This window comes from Armigeres subalbatus, chromosome 1, assembly GCF_024139115.2.
Source record: "Armigeres subalbatus isolate Guangzhou_Male chromosome 1, GZ_Asu_2, whole genome shotgun sequence".
Taxonomy (NCBI): domain Eukaryota; kingdom Metazoa; phylum Arthropoda; class Insecta; order Diptera; family Culicidae; genus Armigeres; species Armigeres subalbatus.
This window is the reverse complement of record NC_085139.1, coordinates 162,906,291-162,931,102: the sequence shown is the minus strand read 5'-3', so window position 1 is coordinate 162,931,102 and position 24,812 is coordinate 162,906,291. Positions and strand designations below refer to the sequence as shown.

Below are 24,812 nucleotides of genomic sequence, written 5' to 3'. Positions count from 1 at the left end.
GACGATCGCAAACGGCTGGCGACATTTTGTGAAAACGGTGCCATCTTTTTTCTCAACGGCGTCGGTGAAGCACGCCGGGGGCGGCTTTCGAGAGAGTGCTCTAGTTCCCCATAACAACGACGGTATCTATTAACCTCGCGACGAAATCTGCTCATCGAGTCGAAATTTCCCACTGTAACGACACTGGACGGCGACAGAAGCACCGATCGATACAAAAAGTGCTAGCGGTTCTTCTGCGAGTTGGTCGTCAAGAGCGCCGGATAAATCAGGCAGAGGCAGTTATTTCGTGGTAATCGTTCAGTTTGCAGTGGATAGAAGGCGTTTTCGTCGGAAGATCTCAGACAATAGAGGAAGTGTTCGTGCTACCAAGGAAGTATCAATCGTGGTCCGAATAATACGACTCCGCGTCGTTTTTCGGAGAACACAGTGTAGGGTAACTGCGACAATTGTCGGCACGGGCAAAGGCCTAGGCAAAAGCCAATAGCATCTGTACGGGTAAGTCGTTTTGATCTTTTTATTGCGCGAGCCTATAATTGAAGAATTTATATTTCTTTTGTTCATTTTATTTATTTTGTTCATTTTATTTCTTTTATTCATTTTATTTCTTTTGTAAAGAATTAAACATGTTTGCAAATCAAATCCCAGGCGGCATGGCTTCTAGTATTGAACCATACCGCAAGGGAACTTCCTTCTCAGACTGGGTTGACCGTCTGCAATTTTCTTTTGAGGCAAATGAATTGTCAGAAGTACAAAAAAAGTCGCATTTCATGAATTTGTGTGGACCCTATGTTTATTCCCAGTTAAAACTAGTGTTTCAGCAAGGAACATTAGCGACAGTTAATTACGCTGAAATTGTAAATAAGTTGAAACAAAGGTTCGACAAAACCGAACCAGATTTAGTTCAGCGATTCCGGTTTAGTCATCGCGTCCAACAACCAGATGAATCAGCCGAGGATTTCGTCTTGGCGGTAAAACTCCAAGCGGAATTCTGCGGTTTTGGCGGGTTTAAGGACATTGCTATTCAAGATAGAATTCTGCATGGACTTAGAGATGAGGCATTGAAGCAAAGGCTTCTGAATGAAGAAAACTTAACCCTTGAATCTATGGACAAATTCATTACAACATGGAATATAGCAAAAGACAATGCGAAAACTATTAACACGGGGTTTCCTCAGGGTTCTCGGATAAATCAACTGCTTCAGGTTTATAATACGGCAAGGGACAGTCCGGTGGGAACACCGGAGCGCCCAAATCAAGTTCGGATACCAGTTAGGGAAAGATTAGGTTTCCAGCCCTACAGACAAAACAACCGGAATACACAACCATACAGTAACATAAGACGTACCCAAGATTACAACAATCATGCACAAAAGACAATTAGATTCAATTACCGGAACAATGACAGACGTAGGACAGACTACTCTAATATGACGTGCGATTTTTGTGGGGTCAAAGGACACATAAAAAGGAAATGTTTTAGGTTAAAGAACATGAAAAGGGATGCAGTAAAGTTCGTGGATGTTGCGAAACCGGGTACGAGCGCGGAGAAAGACCTGAGCACTTTAATGGGCAGAATGTCGACGTTTCAGGGAGCTGACAATGACAGCGATGATGATGAATGGAATTCAGGCGATTTGCAGTGTATGTGTGTTGCGTCTCTTAATAAAATAAGTGAACCATGTCTTATAAATGTCTCAATTGATGATCGTTTGGTGCAAATGGAGGTTGATTGTGGTTCTAGTGTAACCGTTATGGGAAAATCTCAATATTTTTCGTTATTCAAAAAGTCTTTAACCATGAGTGAGAAGCAACTGCTAGTTGTCAATGGGTCAAAACTAAAAATTGAAGGGGAAACAAATGCTTTAGTGAATCTAAATGGATTGAAAATGAAATTAAATCTTTTAATTTTAGACACAGATTTTAAATTTATCCCCTTGTTTGGCCGAAATTGGCTTGATGTTTTCTTTCCTCAATGGAGGAACAATTTTCTTAGTGATCAAATGGTAAACAGGGTAGATTCAACGGACAAAGAGTGTATTATTGGGGAAATTAAAAGCAAATTTGCGAAAGTTTTTATGAAAAATTTTTCAACGCCCATTAAAGATTTTGAGGCTGATTTGGTGTTAAAAAGTGATGTCCCTATTTTTAAAAGGGCCTATGATGTACCCTATCGGTTGAGGGGAAAAGTCCTGGATTATTTGACAAAACTAGAAAAAGAAAATGTGATTACACCGGTGAAGACCAGTGAATGGGCATCACCAGTGGTTGTAGTTATGAAAAAAAATAATGAAATAAGACTCGTAATTGATTGTAAAGTTTCAATAAATAAAGTTTTAATACCAAATACTTACCCTTTACCTTTGGCAGCCGACTTGTTCGCTAAATTGGCAAATTGTAAAGTTTTTTGTACGCTAGACCTGGAGGGAGCTTATACACAGCTAGCATTGACTGAACGTTCCAAGAAATTTATGGTGATCAACACAATCAAGGGATTGTTCACCTATAATCGTTTACCCCAGGGGGCTTCCTCAAGTGCATCGATTTTCCAACAGGTTATGGATCAAATTTTAGAAGGGATTATAAACGTTTACGTTTATCTTGATGATGTACTCATAGCAGGTGAAAACTTGGAGATTTGTCGTGAAAATTGTTTCTTGTTTTGGAAAGACTCGCAAATGCAAATATCAAAGTAAATGTTGAGAAATGTAAATTTTTTGTGTCAGAATTGCCTTATTTGGGCCATATTCTTAGCGAAAATGGGTTACTACCTAGTCCAGACAAAATTTCAACAATTCAAAGAGCAAAGGTTCCTGGAAATGTGACTGAGCTAAAGTCATATTTAGGCTTGATCAACTACTATAATCGTTTCGTGCCCCATATGTCTATCAAGTTATTCCATTTGTATAAACTATTGAAGAAAAATACTAAATTTGTTTGGGATGGTAATTGTGACAAAGCTTTCCAAAAAGCAAAAACGCACTGGTTAATACCAATTTTTAGAATTTTATGACCCATCAAAAGACATTGTAGTAGTAACAGACGCTTCAGGCTATGGCCTAGGAGGAGTGATTGCACATGTGATAGAAGGCATCGAAAAGCCTATTAGTTTTACTTCTTTTACGTTAAATGACGCGCAGAAAGGTTACCCAATTCTTCATCTGGAAGCTTTGGCCTTGGTTTGTACTATTAAAACATTCCATAAATATTTATATGGGCAAAGGTTCATTGCTTATACTGATCACAAACCATTGATAGGGATTTTCGGCAAAGAAGGGAAAAATTCCATATTTGTAACAAGACTCCAACGATACATACTTGAACTCTCGATTTACGATTTTGAAATACGGTACAGACCTTCTGCAAAAATGGGAAACGCGGATTTTTGTTCGAGATTCCCATTAGAACAGAAGGTTCCTATTGAGTTAGATCATGAGTTTATAAAAAGTATAAACTTTGGTGATGAATTACCCATTGATTTTGCTTTGATTGCCAAATGGACAAAGGACGACGAGTTTTTACAACAACTTATGAAATATTTGCGTGATGGATGGCCAAAAAAGTTGGATAAATGTCTTATGGACGTTTTTGCAAATCAAACTGATTTGGAAATTGTTGAAGGGTGCGTTTTGTACCAGAACAGGGTGGTAATTCCACATAAAATGCAAAACGGAATTTTGAAGCTTCTACACGCCAACCACGCAGGAATAGTTAAAATGAAACAATTGGCAAGAAGGCAAGTGTACTGGTTTGGCATTAATAAAGACATTGAAAAGTATGTATCGAATTGTGATGTATGTGGAAGTATGGTAATAGTACCAAAAACAAAAGTTTTATCCAACTGGAAACCTACTACAAGACCCTTCAGCCGAGTTCACATTGACTTCTTTTATTTTTCTCACCACACTTTTCTACTGATTGTTGATTCTTTCTCAAAGTGGTTGGAAGTAGAATGGATGAAGAAGGGCACGGATTGTGCAAAAGTGGTGAAGAAATTGGTAGCTTATTTTGCTAGATTTGGTTTGCCAGATGTACTGGTATCGGACGGTGGTCCTCCATTCAATTCATTCTCATTCACAGCATTTCTTGAAAAACAGGGAATAAAAGTTTTGAAAAGTCCAGCCTATAACCCCTCCAGTAATGGGCAGGCGGAACGGCTGGTGAGAACTGTTAAAACAGTATTGAAAAAGTTTTTATTAGAACCAGACTTGCAAGATGTTGATTTGGAGGATCAGATAAACTTATTTCTAATGAATTATAGAAATAATATTGTTTCGAGTGATGGGCAACTTCCCTCGGAGAAAATATTTCTTTTTAAGCCAAAAACGATTTTGGACCTTTTGAATCCAAAAAAGACTTATAGAAATTATTTACAAGTACCGCAAACTACAAATATAAATGATGACAAAATGTGTCTAATATGCCGAGAAAGTCGAATGACGGCTTAGACACACTGACAGAAGGAGATACTGTATGGTATCGAAATGTTCATCATCATTTACCGAATAAATGGATAAAGGCAACGTTTCTCAAACGTTTTCTATTAACACTTTCCAGATAGCAATTGGAAGCGCTCTCACCATGGCCCACCGAAGTCAGCTTAGGTGCTACAGGCAAACTCCGCAGCCGAGACAAAACGTGTGGCTGGGAGTCGGTACGGGTGGTAGAGATGCTACGGTCGAAGAACGAACTGGAATTGAAGAACGAAACCAAGAGGACACCGAAGAAGTTAACGCTGGAAGCGGCTCTGATGATGAACCATTTAGGGGATTCCCTATGGTTCCGGCAAAGGCCAGAAAGCGAAACGCGACTTCGGCTGACTTGCCGAACGTGTGTCTACGGCGATCGAAGAGGGTCCGCAAGCGAAACGAAGATCCGGAGTTCAGTTATTCGTAGAGTATAAGTTCAAAGTGATGAATTATCGATAAAGTGAATTGATTTAGGATTAAAGTTCATTTGAAGTTGTTAAGTTTGATAAATGATATTTCAAGTTCGAATTTTTTGAAATATTAATACTAATGTATTAATTAAAAAGGGGGAACAGCTGTTGTGTCACCCACACTGAAACATCTATATGATTGTAAATACCTTGGTCAAACCATCTTGTCATACGTCAAAGAAGCATAACACACGTAACGCTTCAAGCTAAGAAGATGATCAAAAAATAAACTAAAGGTCTCTTTTGATCTGGACCAGCCATCAGAACAGACGTCTTTTTTATTAGTAAGTAATGATGTGAGTTCTCTTCTTTTCGGCAATACTTTTCTGATGTGTTCCCTGTGACGATGAGTCGTAGCCACGTATATAATTAGCTAGCTAGGCATTTACAGGGCTGGTAGCGACCGCAGCCACTCAAAATAGTGACTTTGGTGACCAAAGCTGACGAAAAAAGGGACCAAAAAGTGACTTTCAGGTGCAGAAAAAGTGACCAAATAGTGACTTCCAATTTCAGTTGCAAGTTCGATGAGACGAAATCAAGCGTTCTTCTGGTCGAAGGAGAATATTTTTCCCGTAAATTGTGGCGGAAAACATCTTTCATTCACCACTCTTTCCTTTTAAAAGAAACTCAGAAGAGAAACGAAAATCGTACACGCTAACTTTTGTCTAATCAGTGACTAATTAAAATAGTATTGCCCTCTCTTTTAACCCCACGGAAATTCTACTCAATATGAGTTAAAAGCAGGACTACTCAAAACTATGAGTAGTCTTGCAAGCAAATCAAATTTTTACGCCACTGAAAGTAAGCGAAATATGGTTATCACTCATAACATCTGTGAAAAATTATTTCTCGGCGAAAATCTGCGATCTGCGATCATTGGATTTTACTTTAGAAAGTTGCAGAGAATTCTACGATTTGTCACTGGTGCCACAGAAGTTTTTAGAATTTTTAGTGCGACAGGAACAACAGTACGGATCGTTTTGGTAGAAAACGAAACGAAACTTATGAAGTATAACGAGCCTGGGATTGAACGCTTGACCTCCTGCTTGTTATGAGGACCATGTGCTTTGAACTTTTGAATATATTTCCTCAAAAATACGCAGATTTTCCGACTTGCAGTGCGTATTCATAAACGATTTTTTGCTATGGAATTCAACAGCGCATGCAAACTTTAAAATTGGGGAGACTTGATCTCCTTTCTATGATGTCTACTTAATATTTTTTTTAGAGCAAACCCCTCATTACATCTTTCCAATTACAAAAAATTGAGAACAAATTATATTTTCTTGAATTTTTTTTATATGGATGACTAATGAGGGATCAATTCTCCTCAAATTGAGGCAACAACTCAAAAATCCTGAAATTGTGGTGGAATGTTGATATTTTTATCAATGAAGATCATTAAGTATATTTATGGATTTGTGCTGTGAAAAAATAATAACATTTGTTCAAATTTTGCGTGGCCACTAAAAAACATCTTTAGGAGGAACAAAACACAGTAAAAAATAGAGTAAATAAGGTTGTCACTCAAAAAAATAACTCACCACATAACGATCATTTGTCTACAGGATCTATTAAAAAAAGACGCTGTAACAATATAACGATACTATTTTACTTCAAACAGGGGAGAATCATGTCTCCCAAGGGGTCAAGTATCCCCACCTTCCCTTGCTGTATAAAGATTGAGTTTGAAAAAAAACTTGAAATCGACAGGTCTCCAGGTCGACAGGAATTTGCATGACTGTATACCAATTTATAAATTGTGACGTAAAACACCTTCAATTAGCTACTGGTGAAATGCCAATAAGAGCAGCGAGTTAAATGGCTGGCGAAGTTTCAGAGCGATCATTTTTCCATGATCCGTAATTTCATTTCCGCCATGAACAAAGCATCATCCGATGGATACATGAAGCTTTATAAAAAATTCTTGGCCAATAGTTTCAAAATAGTTGAAAATAGTGACTTTTTGCCAGAAAAAGTGACTTTAGTGACTTGAGGTCGAAAAAAGAGACTTTTTAGTGACTAGCCCGAAAAAAGTGACCAAGTCACTAAAAAGTGACCCGCTACCAGGCCTGCATTTATTGATACACAATGTAATCAAGACATTCGTAGGGAAATGACTACTGGATTCACTGAGTAGAAGTTTTTTTTTAAACTTGGAACGTGGTGCCAGTTTTATTTTGTTATGGCTCACTTCGAAGAGGCATAATAAAAAATACCACACATAATGATGGTATATGAACAATCTTATGACGGCTTAATTCTCGATAATGGTTACTAATAGTAGGGAATAGGCGTAATGAAGCTTTACTTTGCCACCGAAAAGTGAGTCCTATAGCTGACTCATAACTGATCATTAGTACATAATAGATAATGATAGTTAGTTTGGAAACGATCAAGCTACTTCTTAGAACATAATAATAGTAATACCTTGACAAAGGAATAACAATGAAATAGACTAAATGCACGAACAGTTTCCACTTTTTACAAGACATAACTTACATTGTGTTTGATAGTATTGACACAGGATGAAACAATAACTCAGGCAAACAAAGTAATTCAAGGAACGCATACTTCATACCTTCTGACCATACAGACAAGATCGACATCGTACAGATCAATCTATACGATTAGGAATGAGATAATGGGAGAGAGTATCTATTAGAGTTGTAAATGTAATGTCTTTTGAGCCAGTTCAACAGTGTCTTAATGGACGACATGATCCTTGTACGGCTGGAAAACTGCTTCAAAAGTTATTAACTTGTCATTTTTTTTTTATAAATCGGGGATTAACACTTTCTAATACTTGATAAAAAAAAACTTACGGCTCAGTTTCTACGATGAAGCATTGGGCAACATGTTCTATGTGAGTCGGATAAACTGCTTCGGTCGATTTTGAGCGCGTACAATGACAATAGACGTATAAATAGCATAAAAACTGGCTAAATAATTTGACTGGCTGACTTTGACTGCGAGATCTTGTGATTGGAAAAATGAATTTGTATCGTCTTTGTAGATCGACTTCCAAAAAGTGGACGATAACGTTGTGGATCTTAGTGTGGCATCCAGGCGAGCCTGGTGAAGAATTCCCGACTGACCATAATATTAGCACCGCCACTTCGCATCTGGAACCACTTCTCCCGTCCCTGGAAGGTGAGTTCTTCGCTCTGACTTTTAGCGGCCAAAGTCAAACGCTGGTCGTTAGACTTCCTTCAGAGGTGGACGGTCTGCAAAATGATACGAAAGGTAAAGCGAGCAAGCTTCAGTACTATCTTTTCCGACAGAAGAAACATACTCGACGCTCGTGGTTGAGAAAGAAGACATATACTGGGAGTCGTGGTTGAGGCAGAGGATGCAAAGAACCCGTCACTTGGAATTACGTATGATGCGGCCGTCGCCGCCGAGTACGCTAGCTGATGAAAGTCAAGCCAATTATTTTGTATGTAATGGACGAAAGTTCTAATTCTAATGTAAAAAATAAATTTTCTTTCAAGAAGAAAATGTGACTTTGAAAGGAAAATGTTGTTTTGAAAAGTAGACTCTTGTCAAAGTATTTACCGAAATGACATTTTTGCAATTGTAGATTGAACAATGTAATACTTTCTACTGAAAATCACTAACTAACTTTCCTAATTTTAAAAACGTTTTTTTTTATTTTTACCGACGATTTTTTTGTGTGTATAGACACTATAGATTCCATAGACGAACTAAGGGTGTTAGTAACTCGGGTGAGTTGCAGTACGCTTGATTGATTGCGTCGGAAACCGAACTGTTCCTGGACCGAGATGTTGTGGTGTTCGTCAGATTCAAGTTGCCTACGGTGTATCGCCTTTTAAAATAGATTGGAAGGTTATCGCGGAGAGGAGGGTGGTCATACGATTTCTAACCAGAATTAGAAGGTTCCTAACTTGAAACAGGGGATTATCGATCGATTAGGAATCCTTCAGATTTCTTCGATTTTGTTAAAAATCCTCCGATTCTGCTTAGGAAACCAGTGATACCACCAGTCATAAAGCTTCCGATTCCGGTTAGGACTCCTTCAATTCTGTTACGGAATACTCCAATTCAGGGCAGTAATCCACCAATGGACATTTCCCGTCAAAAGTTGTATCTCGTTTTATTGTCTCAGTCGATTCTTTGGCTTATTTAAGGCCAACTTTCCCACAGAAAAGCCTTTTTAAAATCGAAAAAGTGCTCGATTTTGATCGAACATCATCTGGATAATTATTCAGGCCGGTTCACACGTGCAGCACTTTTTCGATTTTAAAAATAGAGGCTTCAAAACATATGGGTTCAAAGAATCGATTGAGCGAATACAAATTTTTGACGGGAAAGGTCAATTCCGATTAGGCATAATTGTATTCCAACTAATATTCCTTCTTCTTCTTCAATGACTCTACATTCCAACTGTAACTTGGTCTGTTTTCGACTACTAACATTTTATCAGTTATTAATTGAAAGCTTATCTATGTCCGACATTGCATGAGTATGTATCTTGTGTGGCAAGTACAGTAGATACACTATGCCTAGGGTTTCGAGAAAGTTTCCAACCCGAATACATCTTAGACCGGACCGAAAATCGAACTCGCCATCTCCGGATTGGCAATCCTACGGCTTTGCTCGCAAGGCTATTGGCTAAGAATACTTAGATTCACTTAAAGATGTTCGATTTGGCTTAGGGATCCTCCAAATCCTCCTATTCTGCTAAGGAATCCTCTGAATCCTGTTAGAAATCTTCCAATTCCGTTTAAGAATCCTTTGATTTATTAAAAAAAAAACATTTCGGTTGGGAAGGGTATACCCCGTTAGGCATAAGTACGTTAGGCATAAAGACGTTAGGCATAAGTACGTAAGGCATAATAGACGTTAGGCATAACGGACGATAGGCATAAAATGACCCAAAAAACAGCCTATGACATAAAGAAGGCAGAATTATGCCAAACATCCATAATGCCTAACGTACGTTATGCCTATCGTCCATTATGCCTAACGTCCGTTATGCCTAACGTACTTATGCCTAACGTATTTATGCCTAAAGTACTTATGCCTAACGTCGTGGACCCGGTTGGGAAACCTCTGTTTTAGGTAAAAAATCTTCCAATTCCTGTTAGGAGTCCTCCTATAGGCTAGTATTGACCTAAAAAGTAGGAAGGTCTAGGACTTTTCTTTAATAATACCACAGAGAACAGACGTTGAAGCTGCACTCGCCATGTTGTGATAACTTTTTACTGTTCATTTTGAATAACTTTGGAATGTCGCCGTTATCCCGTACATAATCAGCGCTAGCGTCATCAAAAAATGCCACTGTGCGCTAGTGTCGTTATGCATGCAAGAGCATACCAGCGCCATCGTGTTGTCAACATGAGATTGTGATTTGCAATGTCGACGTCGATGGCGTTGAGGTTCGGTGTGTTTGTTTACACATGTTTTGCAAGAAATTTTGTTCGAGCCTCCATGTCTGTTCTCTGTGATAATACTAAGCGGAATTTGAACAACTTATCTGCATGAAGCGAAATATTAAAAGTGACTGTGCTTTTACTTACGGAATAATCGAGCGGAATATTTCTCCGAAAGTAAAATGACAGCTACCATTGGTTTACCTGGGAACTTTACGAATCCCAATTTTGTTTTTTGTTGTTCCCTAAAGGATGATACTTTTGAAGTAATTTCTTTTCGATGTTTTACTTTTATGTTTCAGTAAACTTGAAATTGGAATAAAGAAATTTTTTGAACACGATGCCAACTTCAATCAGTTTAGGAAACCCAAACGACTACGCCATACTGCACTTCAGAAGTACCAGTACAGCAAAATCTTTAGCTATCGTGGTTGAGACAATAGTTGAGATGTGTTCACTAAAACGAAATTTAATGTGCAGTGCAGTGAGACGACTAGATCCTTGGCGAGCGAGACTCGGTTCAAAGTTAGGTCGTGCATAGTGTATTCGAAAATTCTTGGAGAGTGCAGACGTGGGTATGTGATAATGTTACATTTGTTTACATTCGCTGCCATTCCATTACTGTCACACCAGACCAAAAACCTATAAACATCTGCTTCCAATGCGCAACAATCCACCAGCGAAGTTACGGCGTTACTGGACGAAACATTTTCAAGTTGTCGGCATACATTCATTTTCACTCAGATTTTGCAGATTTCAACTCGCTGCATAAATCGTTCACAAAAAGTAGAGGCCCAAGGTGGCTTCCTTGTGACACCCCAGTCGTAATACGGAAAGGAACTGACCTAACTGCCCCGAGTTTCACAGATGTCCAACGGTTGTCGAAGTATGAAGCGATCCAAGTAGCTAACAAGTCAGGGAAGCCGATTCTTCTGAGTTTCTCTACCGCAATTTGACGAGGTACTCGATCGAAAGCTTTTGAAAAGTCCAAATACTCAGAATCTATTGAATGAATCCACTAGAAAAATTGGATCCATTTAAAACCAATAAGTATGAGAGTAAATTATCCTCATCCGGTGTGAAACATTACGCTTCCGGAAGTCGCTTAATGATCGTAATAGTTACCAAAAATTAAACTTTTTATAATACCTATAATACTTTTTGATGGTTGTTTGCTTACTTTACTAAATGAAGTCTTGTCGCTTAGTAACAAATTTCAGAAAAAGATATCATGTCTTAATGTCCCTATGCCTATACTACAGAGTTATTACCCCGATAGACAAGAAATGTCACAAATGAAAATATTCAGATGACGGCCATCCATCACTCAAGTATGATAGTGCTAGGCAGACAAATGACCGCAGGCATCGTAAGGGCACTGGGTAAAAGGCTTGTTGCTGCCCTATTATTCATTCATGCTGGCTAGCCCATCCAAGAGACCATCCGCTTTTTTCGCTGGAGCCACGCGATCTGGCACGACACCGCCGTGTAAGAAGGGCGGCAATTTGTTTCAATTGTACGTAATTACCTTGTTTATTGCGACGCAAAACTGTTGCCACCATGCAGCACAGTGTGGTCGAAAGTAAAACCAATGTATTCAGCATGGTAAACAGAAGAAAAAAAAACTGCACGAGTCACACCACACCGTTATAGACAGGCACTTACCACATCATAAGTTACTTGACTAAATGGGACCTAACGCCTCCGTCATTGACCAACAACGGTCGGCCGCGCCGGCCGTGTGGTCAAACTTTTGCGAGGACGGTCAAATTTATGCGCATAGCTTAGTCGCGTTCGTGTCGCTTGCATCGTTTGCCAAAAACCGAAGAAAAGTGCTGATTAATGCGCATTTTTTACACTTTAACTGTCAGGGACGTAAAATTAATTGTTATTATCACTTGAAGGGTGTCAAAAGTTGTCCGAACATAGTCACCAACCTTTCCACTGGGCGTTATCGCCTTTATATGGATCACGTAAGTGAATAACGGAATGGAATGGATGGTGCGATGGTATCATTCGCTTCGAAATGCCTCCATGTTTTTGCCTAATTATTACATTTGGTTGCGTAGCTTGTGGAATACAGTTTTGCTTTACCATTTGCTATTGATAGAATCTATGGTGGTAAGCACTTTCGATACCGTTGTTTAATGAAAGCATTGAACGCTAAGTTGATTGTAATTGCAATTCGTGTGGCTAGATAAGTAGGGTTGAAAATTATGTTTCTGTTCCAAAATCCAACGCAATGTACAAGAATGCTATCAATCAAAGGGAGGCTTCCATACAAATGAAACAGAAATTTCTGCGTAACTCGAGAACTAATCAGAAAATAAATCAATTTTAATAATTTTGTTTCCATATTCAAAAATGTTGTTACACTGGTCAAATCATCCCAGTGTAGGCAGGCAGGACGATATGCCTTTACCAACTGGACACAAGCGCGGCATACCCAGCAGCAGTGGCTTCCATATTCTAGATCTAGAATATCTAGAAACTATCGAAATGTAATTCAAACCTGCTTAGACGATCAACGCCGTGAACGCAAGGAAATGGAGTTTACTTCAAGTGCAATCCGAACTTTTTGGAAGCGGCCAAAAAGGTCAATGTCGGAGCGTATAAAATAAAAGGACAAACCATTTTCACATTTTCCTCTATACTTCCATTTTTATTTTCATTTTTTTTTTTCATACGGTACATCACTACGGCGCACTACCTTATTCACTGACATCAACTTCAAAACTGGCTGTTTTCAACGTCATCCAGATGCTGCTCAGCACGAGTTCGATCTCTCTCTATTTCTCTTATGCACTCTACATTTGCACGATTCAGCATTGAGTTGCACGTTAAGAATGAAACAACGATTTGAAGTTGTAATTAGGTATACCTTATTAAATTAGTTGAATATAAATAAATCAAACCAAATATTATATATCTCGTTCCTACATCCTCCTACTCCCCTACTCTATTGTAATTATATCACAATAACAATTACGTATTAAGCTATTTTCTATTTATTTATTTCCCAAAAGAACACAATTTTAGTTCTATTGTAAAAAAAATCACAAATAATAAAAATATATATGGTACTGATGTCGTCTTCTGTTTGTGCTGAATGATAGTCTCATTGGTGTATCTGAAAAAATCAAATGGGTTATTAAATCGTTCTTTTTTTTTTTTTTTCGAGAGTTGACCAGCTGTAGTCTTAATAGACTGGTATCTCGGTTGGGCTCTCCATGTGATACACAATACTAGCAGACGACTCAAGCTATGTTGCTCACTAGGTCACTGCGGCCTGGGTTTGTATTGTGATCATACCGATACATTATTCTTTCTATCTACAGTCTGTCAATTATAAACCGAACAAATAATGGAAGCTCAACATGTACATAGATGTTTTCTGAATAAGTAGTTAACATGTAAATTTAATTATTAGTTACTTGGAGCCGACATTCAATACCTAATAGTAGTCTATGTTGACAAGGGTGGTACTGTTGCCATTTCCAAGTAACAATTTCGAATAAAGATGTAATGATATCATTCTGGTAGGGTAGTTTCAAAATAGATTAATTTAAGTACTATTGTAATAAATGGACACATTGAAGAGCTTCCCTTATTTTAACACGGTTGAGTATCGGATGTTTGTCAATACGTCGTCGAGTTAATTGTATCCTATCAGTCACAGTAATGTCATATGTTAAAGTTTCAGTAGTCTAATAGTGATCATTATACAAAATTTCTGTCCAGTTGTTCCGTAATTGCTTTTTTTGGTCAAGTTCTATTCCCTTTTCTAATATTCAAACCTTTATTATTTATTAAAATAATGAGGTCTAAAATTCAGTTATTCAGATTCAGGATATACAATATTCAACGCATCATATGGTCTATCCTCATTTCCGTAAGTGGTCAAGTTATTAGTCTTGTAGCAATAATAGTGGTACTAGTTATTCTCTATCTTGTGAGTGCAATGGTCTCAATTAACTATTCTAAACAGAACTCTGTATCTTATCTTTCTGTCCACCGATGGTCATGTATTTATTTTCGTTTTTTATTATTTATTTGATATCTTTAAATTTCAGTCATTTATTTTACTATCGGTCATTTATTTTATTATAAGGTAAAGGTCAGTGAATTTGTCTTAATACGAGAAACACTAAGTCATGTCCCCTATATATCCGCTAATTTTTCTAACTAACCTAATAGAAGGAAGAGAGAAACAGTTTTTTTTTGCGTTGATCCATGCAGCTAGAGAGACTAAAATAACAAGATTATCGAGAAGATATAATAGATACATTCACTATCTCCAATGCCAAATTAGTAAATCTACAAATTCTACTTTTCACTACTAAAATTCTACTTCAGCTATACGGGTACAAAATGAATTATTGTTAGCTACTACTACAAGTATAAATAGATGTATGCTATTTGGATAAGCGTTTGTTTCAGGGTCTTGTTAGTATTAGAGTTTATGTTAGTTAGACCCCTACTGAGCCCTGCCGGCACCTCCAAATTTACCAATAGGCAGTTGTTGTTAGATCGTGCGACACTAACCATTAGTTAACTTGGAGGCATGGTACCTCAAGTGTTTGGTATAACTGTTGACCTTATTTAAGTAAGATGTGATAAAAGTTTCTCTACGGAGCTTATTTTCAAACCATTACCATTAAAATAACGATATTCTTGTGAAAGAGATATAAAAAATGGAAAAATATCCTAATTTTTTAATTTAGTGTTGAACTTAACCTTTGTTTGAAAAAGCACTCTATTAAACAACAAAAATAAAAATAAAATAAAAATCTTTTTAAGACACTTGAAATATCAACGTCAAGCCCCTTATCCATGGACAGGGAAATGGGTTATTAAATCGTTCTCAATATAAATTACTTACCAAAAATTGAAGCAGAACATATTTTATGAAGAACCTATTAAACCATAAAATACCAATATAAATAAACAAATAACTACAACTGTTACATTTCCCAATGTATTTAGTTTGATAAATTTTTAATTATTACGTGAACACCCCTATTAATTAGAACAAACAGTGTGGAGGTATTCTTAAGCAAGGAAGTGTGACACCGAAATTGTGAGCTATTTCAATTTGTATTAAAACTTATAAACTAATTAATATATGTAGCTTTTTAGCTAATGATAGACAAACAAAATGTCTTTTCCTGCTGTGAGCATCGGGTTTTACGCGCTTGTCCATGCCTCCCGCAACAACAACCATATTAAATACACTATTTAAATGTCTATTATTATTATTGTTTATTTTATTTTATAATTACAACAGCTGTCATGCTATCTTGGGTTGAGCACATCGTGGTCAAGAAGAATCCGTCAAACAATAAATGATTATTTACTTAAAACATCACCACCGGTTGCTTGATTATTCAGAACATCATTAACCACTGTGACTAGGTTTAAGGAAAATCATTTCTTTTCATCAAAACATCACTAAAAAATGAAAAATGTAGTTACGTTTGACTATAGCATTCTCTTCATGGCTATATTGCTATATGATATCGCATAACGTATATGCGGAAACATACACGATCTGAACAATCTTCATTTTTGTTAATATCGTTGGATTTTATTATGATTAATTCATATTCCTTATTTGGAGCATAGCATGTATCAGTAATCATTATTATACATATATTTTGGTAAAACCTAGATGTTGAGAATTCTAACAGGTTTGCGATTTTCAAGTACTTCGCCAGAATCAACGTCTACTCCATGTAAAAAGCACCAATACGCTCGAAGATTGGATTTCTTACAACTGATTTACTTAAGTCAAACGTCCACTCGAAGACGTAGTTACCCGCTCAAGGGTTGTTTACTTTCAAGAGATCCACCCGGATCAAACGTCTACTCAGATGTAAAAGACACCACAGACGCACCAATCTGCTCTAATATTGGATTTCTTACAACTGATTTACTCAAGTCAAACGTCCACTCGAAGACGTAGTTACCCGCTCAAGGGTTATTTACTTCCAAGAGATCCACCCGGATTAAACGTCTACTCAGATGTAAAAGACACCACAGACTCACCAATCTGCTCGAAGATTGGATTTCTTTCAACTGATTTACTTAAATCAAACGTCCACTCGAAGACGTAGTTACCCGATCAAGGATTGATCACTTTCAAGAGATCCACCCGGATCAAACGTCTACTCAGATGTAAAGACACCACAGACGCACCAATCCGCTCGAAGATTGGATTTCTTACAACCGATTTACTTAAGTCAAACGTCCACTCGAAGACGTAGTTACCCGCTCAAGGGTTGTTTACTTTCAAGAGATCCACCCGGATCAAACGTCTACTCAGATGTAAAAGACACCACAGACGCACCAATCTGCTCGAATATTGGATTTCTTACAACTGATTTACTCAAGTCAAACGTCCACTCGAAGACGTAGTTACCCGCTCAAGGGTTATTTACTTCCAAGAGATCCACCCGGATTAAACGTCTACTCAGATGTAAAAGACACCACAGACTCACCAATCTGCTCGAAGATTGGATTTCTTTCAACTGATTTACTTAAATCAAACGTCCACTCGAAGACGTAGTTACCCGATCAAGGATTGATCACTTTCAAGAGATCCACCCGGATCAAACGTCTACTCAGATGTAAAAGACACCACAGACGCACCAATCCGCTCGAAGATTGGATTTCTTACAACCGATTTACTTAAGTCAAACGTCCACTCGAAGACGTAGTTACCCGCTCAAGGGTTGTTTACTTTCAAGAGATCCACCCGGATCAAACGTCTACTCAGATGTAAAAGACACCACAGACGCACCAATCTGCTCGAATATTGGATTTCTTACAACTGATTTACTCAAGTCAAACGTCCACTCGAAGACGTAGTTACCCGCTCAAGGGTTATTTACTTCCAAGAGATCCACCCGGATCAAACGTCTACTCAGATGTAAAAGACACCACAGACGCACCAATCCGCTCGAAGATTGGATTTCTTACAACTGATTTATTTAAATCAAACGTCCACTCGAAGACGTAGTTACCCGCTCAAGGGTTGTTTACTTCCAAGAGATCCACCCGGATCAAACGTCTACTCAGATGTAAAAGACACCACAGACGCACCAATCCGCTCGAAGATTGGATTTCTTACAACTGATTTACTTAAATCAAACGTCCACTCGAAGACGTAGTTACCCACTCAAGGGTTGTTTACTTTCAAGAGATCCACCCGGATCAAACGTCTACTCAGATGTAAAAGACACCACAGACGCACCAATCCGCTCGAAGATTGGATTTCTTACAACTGATTTACTTAAATCAAACGTCCCCTCTATGACGTAGTTTCCCGCTCTAGGGTTTTTTACTTTCAAGAGATCCACCGGATCAAACGTCTACTCAGATGTAAAAGACACCACAGACTCACCAATCTGCTCGAAGATTGGATTTCTTTCAACTGATTTACTTAAATCAAACGTCCACTCGAAGACGTAGTTACCCGCTCAAGGGTTGTTTACTTTCAAGTGATCCACCCAGATCAAACGTCTGCTCAGATGTAAAAGACACCACAGACGCACCAATCCGCTCGAAGATTGGATTTCTTACAACCGATTTACTTAAGTCAAACGTCCACTCGAAGACGTAGTTACCCGCTCAAGGGTTGTTTACTTTCAAGAGATCCACCCGGATCAAACGTCTACTCAGATGTAAAAGACACCACAGACGCACCAATCTGCTCGAATATTGGATTTCTTACAACTGATTTACTCAAGTCAAACGTCCACTCGAAGACGTAGTTACCCGCTCAAGGGTTATTTACTTCCAAGAGATCCACCCGGATCAAACGTCTACTCAGATGTAAAAGACACCACAGACTCACCAATCTGCTCGAAGATTGGATTTCTTTCAACTGATTTACTTAAATCAAACGTCCACTCGAAGACGTAGTTACCCGATCAAGGATTGATCACTTTCAAGAGATCCACCCGGATCAAACGTCTACTCAGATGTAAAAGACACCACAGACGCACCAATCCGCTCGAAGATTGGATTTCTTACAACCGATTTACTTAAGTCAAACGTCCACTCGAAGACGTAGTTACCCGCTCAAGGGTTGTTTACTTTCAAGAGATCCACCCGGATCAAACGTCTACTCAGATGTAAAAGACACCACAGACGCACCAATCTGCTCGAATATTGGATTTCTTACAACTGATTTACTCAAGTCAAACGTCCACTCGAAGACGTAGTTACCCGCTCAAGGGTTATTTACTTCCAAGAGATCCACCCGGATCAAACGTCTACTCAGATGTAAAAGACACCACAGACTCACCAATCTGCTCGAAGATTGGATTTCTTTCAACTGATTTACTTAAATCAAACGTCCACTCGAAGACGTAGTTACCCGCTCAAGGGTTGTTTACTTTCAAGTGATCCACCCAGATCAAACGTCTGCTCAGATGTAAAAGACACCACAGACGCACCAATCCGCTCGAAGATTGGATTTCTTACAACCGATTTACTTAAGTCAAACGTCCACTCGAAGACGTAGTTACCCGCTCAAGGGTTGTTTACTTTCAAGAGATCCACCCGGATCAAACGTCTACTCAGATGTAAAAGACACCACAGACGCACCAATCTGCTCGAATATTGGATTTCTTACAACTGATTTACTGAAGTCAAACGTCCACTCGACGACGTAGTTACCCGCTCAAGGGTTGTTTACTTTCAAGAGATCCACCCGGATCAAACGTGTACTCAGATGTAAAAGACACCACAGACGCACCAATCTGCTCGAATATTGGATTTCTTACAACTGATTTACTCAAGTCAAACGTCCACTCGAAGACGTAGTTACCCGCTCAAGGGTTATTTACTTCCAAGAGATCCACCCGGATCAAACGTCTACTCAGATGTAAAAGACACCACAGACTCACCAATCTGCTCGAAGATTGGATTTCTTTCAACTGATTTACTTAAATCAAACGTCCACTCGAAGACGTAGTTACCCGATCAAGGATTGATCACTTTCAAGAGATCCACCCGGATCAAACGTCTACTCAGATGTAAAAGACACCACAGACGCACCAATCCGCTCGAAGATTGGATTTCTTACAACCGATTTACTTAAGTCAAACGTCCACTCGAAGACGTAGTTACCCGCTCAAGGGTTGTTTACTTTCAAGAGATCCACCCGGATCAAACGTCTACTCAGATGTAAAAGACACCACAGACGCACCAATCTGCTCGAATATTGGATTTCTTACAACTGATTTACTGAAGTCAAACGTCCACTCGACGACGTAGTTACCCGCTCAAGGGTTGTTTACTTTCAAGAGATCCACCCGGATCAAACGTGTACTCAGATGTAAAAGACACCACAGACGCACCAATCTGCTCGAATATTGGATTTCTTACAACTGATTTACTTAAGTCAAACGTCCACTCGAAGACGTAGTTACCCGCTCAAGGGTTGTTTACTTTCAAGAGATCCACCCGGATCAAACGTCTACTCAGATGTAAAAGACACCACAGACGCACCAATCCGCTCGAAGATTGGATTTCTTACAACTGATTTACTTAAATCAAACGTCCACTCGAAGACGTAGTTACCCGCTCAAGGGTTGTTGACTTTCAAGAGATCCACCCGGATCAAACGTCTACTCAGATGTAAAAGACACCACAGACTCACCAATCTGCTCGAAGATTGGATTTCTTTCAACTGATTTACTTAAATCAAACGTCCACTCGAAGACGTAGTTACCCGCTCAAGGGTTGTTTACTTTCAAGTGATCCACCCAGATCAAACGTCTGCTCAGATGTAAAAGACACCACAGACGCACCAATCCGCTCGAAGATTGGATTTCTTACAACCGATTTACTTAAGTCAAACGTCCACTCGAAGACGTAGTTACCCGCTCAAGGGTTGTTTACTTTCAAGAGATCCACCGGATCAAACGTCTACTCAGATGTAAAGACACCACAGACGCACCAATCTGCTCGAATATTGGATTTCTTACAACTGATTTATTGAAGTCAAACGTCCACTCGACGACGTAGTTACCCGCTCAAGGGTTGTTTACTTTCAAGAGATCCACCGGATCAAACGTGTACTCAGATGTAAAAGACACCACAGACGCACCAATCTGCTCGAATATTGGATTTCTTACAACTGATTTACTCAAGTCAAACGTCCACTCGAAGACGTAGTTACCCGCTCAAGGGTTATTTACTTCCAAGAGATCCACCCGGATCAAACGTCTACTCAGATGTAAAAGACACCACAGACTCACCAATCTGCTCGAAGATTGGATTTCTTTCAACTGATTTACTTAAATCAAACGTCCACTCGAAGACGTAGTTACCCGATCAAGGATTGATCACTTTCAAGAGATCCACCCGGATCAAACGTCTACTCAGATGTAAAGACACCACAGACGCACCAATCCGCTCGAAGATTGGATTTCTTACAACCGATTTACTTAAGTCAAACGTCCACTCGAAGACGTAGTTACCCGCTCAAGGGTTGTTTACTTTCAAGAGATCCACCCGGATCAAACGTCTACTCAGATGTAAAAGACACCACAGACGCACCAATCTGCTCGAATATTGGATTTCTTACAACTGATTTACTGAAGTCAAACGTCCACTCGACGACGTAGTTACCCGCTCAAGGGTTGTTTACTTTCAAGAGATCCACCCGGATCAAACGTGTACTCAGATGTAAAAGACACCACAGACGCACCAATCTGCTCGAATATTGGATTTCTTACAACTGATTTACTTAAGTCAAACGTCCACTCGAAGACGTAGTTACCCGCTCAAGGGTTGTTTACTTTCAAGAGATCCACCCGGATCAAACGTCTACTCAGATGTAAAAGACACCACAGACGCACCAATCCGCTCGAAGATTGGATTTCTTACAACTGATTTACTCAAGTCAAACGTCCACTCGAAGACGTAGTTACCCGCTCAAGGGTTGTTGACTTTCAAGAGATCCATCCGGATCAAACGTCTACTCAGATGTAAAAGACACAACAGACGCACCAATCCGCTCGAAGATTGGATTTCTTACAACTGATTTACTAGAATCAAACGTCTACTCTAAGACGTAGTTACCCGCTCTAGGATTGATTATTTTCAAGAGATCCATTATCGCCGAGGCATTTTCTGACACTCGATTCAAAACTACATCTGACTTCCTTGAAGTCATCTTGGACTGAGTTTACCAGCCTCAAGAATTGTCCATCAAGCATCAAAATTAGAAAATTATTTCCACCCTTAATGAAATAACTCCGCTACACATTCTAACGCTCTATTCAAAGCTTCATCTGATTTCCTCGAAAATGTTGGATTGAGCTTACCAGAAAAAAAAACCAGAAAGTTATATGCATTTTTTATGAATTATCTCGGTGACATGTTCTAACACTCGATTCAAAGCTACACCTGCTTTCCCTGAAGCCAGGCTCAAGAATTGTCTGTCAGGCTCTAGAAAATCAACCTTGCATCTAGACCAAAAAAAATTCCAATATTATTCTCAGTTCATCTCAGTATACGTTTTCCAATCCTATACACAGGGCAACAGTTGATCTTGTTCATGCAGTTATGGGTAGAGCTGTCCAGACTCTAGAAAAATCAATTTTGCATCAAAACCAGAAAAAAATTAAAAATACTTTACGTACATCTTAGTATACATTTTCTAATACTATACAAAGGGCACCATCCGTTCTAGTTCATGTAGTCATTGGTAGAGCTTACCAGGCTCTAGAAAAATCAATCTTGCATCAAAACCAGAAAAATTCCAACAATATTCTCAGTTCATCTCAGTTTACACTTTCTAACACTACACACAGAGTATCAACTGATCTTGTTCATGCAGTCATTGGTAGAGCTTACCAGGCTCTAGAAAAATCAATCTTGCATCAAAACCAGAAAAATTCCAACAATATTCTCAGTTCATCTCAGTTTACACTTTCTAACACTAACACATAGTATCAACTGATCTTGTTCATGCAGTCATTGGTAGAGCTTACCAGGCTCTAGAAAAATCAATCTTGCATCAAAACCAGAAAAATTCCAGCAATATTCTCAGTTCATCTCAGTTTACACTTTCTAACACTACACACAGAGTACCGACTGATCTTGTTCATGCAGTCATTGGTAGAGCTTACCAGGCTCTAGAAAAATCAATCTTGCATCAAAACCAGAAAAATTCCAGCAATATTCTCAGTTCATCTCAGTTTACACTTTCTAACACTACACACAGAGTACCAACTGATCTTGTTCATGCAGTCATTGGTAGAGCTTACCAGGCTCTAGAAAAATCAATCTTGCATCAAAACCAGAAAAATTCCAATAATATTCTCAGTTCATCTCAGTTTACACTTTCTAACACTAACACATAGTATCAACTGATCTTGTTCATGCAGTCATTGGTAGAGCTTACCAGGCTCTAGAAAAATCAATCTTGCATCAAAACCAGAAAAATTCCAGCAATATTCTCAGTTCATCTCAGTTTACACTTTCTAACACTACACACAGAGTACCGACTGATCTTGTTCATGCAGTCATTGGTAGAGCTTACCAGGCGCTAGAAAAATCAATCTTGCATCAAAACCAGAAAAATTCCAGCAATATTCTCAGTTCATCTCAGTTTACACTTTCTAACACTACACACAGAGTGCCAACTGATCTTATTCATGCAGTCATTGGTAGAGCTTACCAGGCTCTAGAAAAATCAATCTTGCATCAAAACCAGAAAAATTCCAACAATATTCTCAATTCATCTCAGTTTACACTTTCTAACACTATACACATAGTGTCAACTGATCTTGTTCATGCAGTCATTGGTAGAGCTTACCAGGCTCTAGAAAAATCAATCTTGCATCAAAACCAGAAAAATTCTAGCAATATTCTCAGTTCATCTCAGTTTACACTTTCTAACACTACACACAGAGTACCGACTGATCTTGTTCATGCAGTCATTGGTAGAGCTTACCAGGCTCTAGAAAAATCAATCTTGCATCAAAACCAGAAAAATTCCAATAATATTCTCAGTTCATCTCAGTTTACACTTTCTAACACTAACACATAGTATCAACTGATCTTGTTCATGCATTCATTGGTAGAGCTTACCAGGCTCTAGAAAAATCAATCTTGCATCAAAACCAGAAAAATTCCAACAATATTCTCAGTTCGTCTCAGTTTACACTTTCTAACACTACACACATGACAACATCTGATCTTGTTCATGCAGTCATTGGTAGAGCTTACCAGGCTCTAGAAAAATCAATCTTGCATCAAAACCAGAAAAATTCCAATAATATTCTCAGTTCATCTCAGTTTACACTTTCTAACACTAACACATAGTATCAACTGATCTTGTTCATGCAGTCATTGGTAGAGCTTACCAGGCTCTAGAAAAATCAATCTTGCATCAAAACCAGAAAAATTCCAGCAATATTCTCAGTTTATCTCAGTTTACACTTTCTAACACTACACACAGAGTACCAACTGATCTTGTTCATGCAGTCATTGGTAGAGCTTACCAGGCTCTAGAAAAATCAATCTTGCATCAAAACCAGAAAAATTCCAGCAATATTCTCAGTTCATCTCAGTTTACACTTTCTAACACTACACACAGAGTACCAACTGATCTTGTTCATGCAGTCATTGGTAGAGCTTACCAGGCTCTAGAAAAATCAATCTTGCATCAAAACCAGGAAAATTCCAACAATATTCTCAGTTCATCTCAGTTTACACTTTCTAACACTACACACAGAGTTCCAACTGATCTTGTTCATGCAGTCAATGGTAGAGCTTACCAGGCTCTTGAAAAATAAATCTTGCATCAAAACCAGGAAAATTCCAACAATATTCTCAGTTCATCTCAGTTTACACTTTCTAACACTACACACAGAGTACCGACTGATCTTGTTCATGCAGTCATTGGTAGAGCTTACCAGGCTCTAGAAAAATCAATCTTGCATCAAAACCAGAAAAATTCCAGCAATATTCTCAGTTCATCTCAGTTTACACTTTCTAACACTACACACAGAGTACCAACTGATCTTGTTCATGCAGTCATTGGTAGAGCTTACCAGGCTCTAGAAAAATCAATCTTGCATCAAAACCAGAAAAATTCCAATAATATTCTCAGTTCATCTCAGTTTACACTTTCTAACACTAACACATAGTATCAACTGATCTTGTTCATGCAGTCATTGGTAGAGCTTACCAGGCTCTAGAAAAATCAATCTTGCATCAAAACCAGAAAAATTCCAGCAATATTCTCAGTTCATCTCAGTTTACACTTTCTAACACTAACACATAGTATCAACTGATCTTGTTCATGCAGTCATTGGTAGAGCTTACCAGGCTCTAGAAAAATCAATCTTGCATCAAAACCAGAAAAATTCCAGCAATATTCTCAGTTCATCTCAGTTTACACTTCCTAACACTACACACATAGTACCAACTGATCTTGTTCATGCAGTTATTGG

At 38.6% G+C, this 24,812-nt stretch overlaps 2 protein-coding genes across 4 annotated transcripts in view; one reads left to right on the top strand and one right to left on the bottom strand.

The window, feature by feature from the left end:
- LOC134205454 (endoribonuclease Dcr-1) overlaps nt 1-5,031 on the top strand; it is a 194,522-nt gene extending 189,491 nt beyond the window's left edge. Inside the window, exon 13 of the mRNA XM_062680708.1 lies at nt 4,555-5,031. The gene's annotated coding sequence lies outside the window, so the exon portion shown is untranslated. The remainder of the gene's footprint in view (nt 1-4,554) is intronic.
- The window catches only part of LOC134205456 (ras-GEF domain-containing family member 1B-like), a 217,105-nt gene that overhangs the window by 50,739 nt on the left and 141,554 nt on the right, over nt 1-24,812 (bottom strand). The window lies entirely within an intron of this gene.